The 4,352-nt window shown below is 41.5% G+C and overlaps 1 long non-coding RNA gene across 1 annotated transcript; it reads left to right on the forward strand.

Annotated features, from left to right (window-relative positions):
* The first annotated feature begins 559 nt into the window (after positions 1-559).
* On the forward strand, positions 560-3,685 carry LOC143817320 (uncharacterized). Its single transcript, XR_013224114.1, has 3 exons — positions 560-610; positions 772-886; positions 3,675-3,685. It is a non-coding gene; the product is annotated as an uncharacterized LOC143817320 (long non-coding RNA).
* The last annotated feature ends 667 nt before the right edge of the window (positions 3,686-4,352 follow it).

Here is a 4,352-nt window from a genome sequence, read left to right on the forward strand (position 1 = left end):
CTTTCGCTCACTTCCAAAATTAAAATGGCTGTCCCCTCACCATTTTCCCACCCTTTTAAAACTAAAACCTCACCCTATACCCACCAATATCCTCCCCTCTATTTTCACCCCTCTTTTACTTAACAGCAACACCACTTACTCAAAATGTAGAAATCACAGCCTTCTATTAGGCCTCTAGCCCTTATCAAGGCTTGCTTATTTAGAAATTCTTAGCTGATTTTATAGCGCAGATTTCCATTTAACATTTTAACATTGAAGAATTGTTTGATTCATTTTTATATTTTTCAGGAGTTATTTTATCTCTTACTTCCAAATGCTACATATACCAATTCATCTAATTAACTCATAGCTGACTTTTTCATAATGGCTTTGCATGAATTAGAAACTGCATTGTACGCTGTCACCAAAAGGTGTAACAAAGGAGCCCTTTACATTGGTGACTGAGTACCATTTTTTGAGGAGGCGGGAGTAGTAGACAGGAAATGATAGCCCGAGATGACAAGACCTGAAATACAGAACTTTTGTCTTTACATTTCACAATAGATATTAGTCAAGGCACGGAACATGGATGTTATCTTCAGAATAATTCTCTTTTGTATACTTGTAGTAGGTATGTATTTCATTTTATACATACATTTCCTGGTTTAGTAAAGGTACAGTGTAGTAGAAGTGAATACATAACAAAGAAACCAGCAATGATATAGCTATTTTTATTTTATTTTTTTCTTTACCTATTCATGCTTTCTCATGATAAAGTCTTTATGTTTGCAGGAACAATGAATGCACAGTCCGTAAATCAAATGTCGGCTCCTCAGCTTGTCCTCCAAGGAGCTCCTATATTCCTGGAATGTACATATACATATTCTGGCTCTCCATATCTTTTTTGGTATGTACGGCACCCTGGAAACGTTCCTGTACTGCTTGTAAATAGCATAGGAAAGAAAGAGCAGAGCGGATTTTCAGCCGAGCATGACAAGAAGAAATCTTCCTTTCATATAAGAAAAGCTCAAGCTGAACTGACTGATTCTGGTCTATATTTCTGTGCTGTGAGTGACACAGTGAACAAAACATATCCTTCACCTGGCTCATAACAGTGTGTGTCTCATGTTCTGTTTTATAACATCTGCAGCCATTTTACATAGCATAACAATGAAAGTTTCCGTACCATTATTATTATCAAACATTATTTTTAAATTTTTGAGCAATTTGCATCGTCAGCTTTTATGTAAATAGTGCTAGTAATGGGTGCTTGGGGATAGAAATGGCATGCCCCCGATTGGTTCTTAGAGATGGTAGAAAGAATGTAGGAGTACAAAAATAACTACGGTAACTATTCAGTGACTTTACCTATTAGGAGGCAACTGGCTTAATGGTTACACAAACTCACATTATCACAGCACTATGTTATAAACTTCTGTGAAGCACCTATGGGTTCAAGGTGCTCAATACACATCTAGATTAGGTCCCTAAGGGGTCTAGTTTCCAAAATGGTGTCACTTGTTGGGTGTTTCCACTGTTTAGGCACATCAGGGGCTCTCCAAGACTGCTGACTTGACAGATGTCCAGAAGTCAGTCATTGGACAACAAAGCTACAGACCGGCAGAGGTCGAAAGCAACTCTCCACTGACCAGGCTGACCGTCATCTTATTCGAATGTCACTCAGCAACTGCAGGATGACATCAAGTGACCTACAAAAAGAATGGCAAATGGCAGCTGGGGTGAAGTGCACGGCAAGAACAGTTCATAACAGGCTCCTGGAGGCAGGCCTCAAGTCATGTAAAGCCAGAAAAAAGCCTTTAATCAATGAGGCGCAAGAGGAGAGCCAGGCTGAAGTTTGCCCAAGACCATAAGGATTCGACCATCTTCTCTGATGAGTCTAATTTTCAGCTTTGCCCAACACCTCGTCTTCTAATGGTTAGATGGAGACCTGGAGAGGCGTACAAGCCACAGTGCCTTGCACCCACTGTGAAATTTGGTGAAAGATCGGTGATGATCTGGAGATGCTTCAGCAAGGCTGGAATTGGGCAGGTTAATCTTTGCGAAGGATGTATGAATCAAGCCACATACAAGGTTACCCTTGAAGAACCCTTGCTTCCTTCTGCTCAGACAATGTTCCTCAACTCTGAGAACTGTTTTTTCCAGCAGGGGCAGAGCATTTCATGCTTAGTTTTACCCCACTATTTTAATCCATAATAAAAGTTGTTTTAGAACTTGTTAGTGAGGGTTCTTGTTGGGTCATCCCAAATTGTAAATAATAGTTTTTATATATTTGTTTTCATCACTCAGGACATGTAGAGGGCTGTGGTGCCTTATACTTTGATGGTGACTACTGTGCTGGTCATAATGCTGTGTGTGTGTGGGGGGCTTATGGGGACCATCTTATTGTAGTGGAGATTACTGTGGGCACCAACATTATTAGGTAGGGAACCTGTGAAGACCATCGTACTGTGGGGACATTCATAATGTTGTGTGAGGGTCCTGTGGGGACCATCATATAGTGAGGAGCCTGTGAGGCCATAATACTGTGGGGGGTTAAGTGCCATCATACAGTATGGGTCTATGGGAGCCATCATATTATGTGGCAGACTGTTGGGGACATATTATAGTGTGAGTCTGTGGGGACATCATACTTTGAGGGGAATATCACACTGTGAGGAGGGGAGCTGTGAGGCTATCATACTGTGTGTGAGGGATTGCTGTGAGATCACCATACTGTATGGGGAGGTTGTTAGGGCCATCATACAGTGGCTGGGGATGCTATCATACTTTATGGGGCCATCATAATGTGTTGGGGTGCTTTGGGAGCCACCATACTGTGTGGGTGGATGAGATGACATCATACTTTTCTGGATGAACTATGGGGTCATCATTCTGTGTGGGGGGGGGGACACTGTAGGGGAATTCACTGTAGGAGGTATCATAAAGGGTGCTGAATGCATTTTTGGGGGCATCTTAATCTCTCTAGGGCCATAAAAGGGATATCATAATGGGTGAGAACACTAAATGGCTTCATTATGGGCACATTCCCTATGTGCATGCCACCACGATACATTTCAATTTCCCTGCCTTCAAAAGTTGAGAGGTACAGTATGCCTTGTTTGTAACTGAGCCTATATGTTGTTCCACTTACTCTGCAGAATGTTTTTTATGGGTTGGTGCCCAATTTGGACTTTTGCTATGGGGCCCAAAGATTTCTATGTATGCTCCTGCTCAGAGTCTTAAAACTCAGATTGCCCTTATTGTAATCCACCCTGCGTATCAATCAATTACAAATGGGGCAAAAAATGCACAAGTCTTTATTTGCAAAAATAAGTCAAAAGTCAGACATCTCTAAATGGGAGTGTACAATTTTGGTTAGTAGGAGGGGTAGATAGGAAGTGATACTGAATAGATAAAACACAGATAAATCTCTAACCTCACCTGCACGACTTAAATACTCCATAGACATAAAACACAATAGAAGCTCAGATACTGGAGAATGGATGTCACCGCTGTATTTATCCTCTCCATGATACTTCTAGCAGGTACGGTCCTTTCTACACATTATCTGAAGCATAAGAAGCACAATATAATATGTGTACAAAGGTGTAATTATCAGAATATTATAGCCATTTTTTGGTGCAATGACAATGTGTATTGTCCGATAAGAACTAACTAATATTTTATATTAACAGTGGAAATGAACGCACAGTCCATACACCAGACATCGGCTCCCCAGCTTGTCCTACAAGGAGCTCCTGTATTCCTGGAATGTACATATAAAGTTTCTGTCTATCCAAATCTTTTCTGGTACGTGCAGCATCCTGGTAAAGCTCCAGTTCTTCTACTAGGTTTGGGAAGGGAAGAGAACAATGGATTCACAGCAAAACATGAGAAAAGCAGTGAATCGTACCACATGAGGAAAGCTCAAGCTGAACTGACTGACTCTGCTCTATATTTCTGTGCTGTGAGTGACACAGTGAATAAAGTCCATGGCTCACCTGTCACATAACTGGATGGCATCTTATCATGTTTAAAATGACTTTGAAAAAACTCCACCAGAATATGGAGTATTTTTATTTGAAATGTATTGTTTGTGATTACTTTTGACTTTTTGTCACTAATTAATATGCCTGTATTATTAGGATTTACTGTTAGCCCTTGCTTGTTCTAAGGTAATAAAAAATGTAGGCATGTTTTCAGTGGCGTAACTACAAAGTTATGGGCCCCAGTGCGAACTTCCAAATGGGGCCCCCCCCTACCCCCCCACCTTCCCCCGCCCCGCCCCCCCTACCCCCCCACCTTCCCCTAGATACGCCTCGGACTGTTGCAGGAATCTCCTGCACTGCAACATGGTGTTGGGTGCCAGCACA

This window comes from Ranitomeya variabilis, chromosome 1 (assembly GCF_051348905.1).
Source record: "Ranitomeya variabilis isolate aRanVar5 chromosome 1, aRanVar5.hap1, whole genome shotgun sequence".
NCBI classification, from domain to species: Eukaryota; Metazoa; Chordata; class Amphibia; order Anura; family Dendrobatidae; genus Ranitomeya; species Ranitomeya variabilis.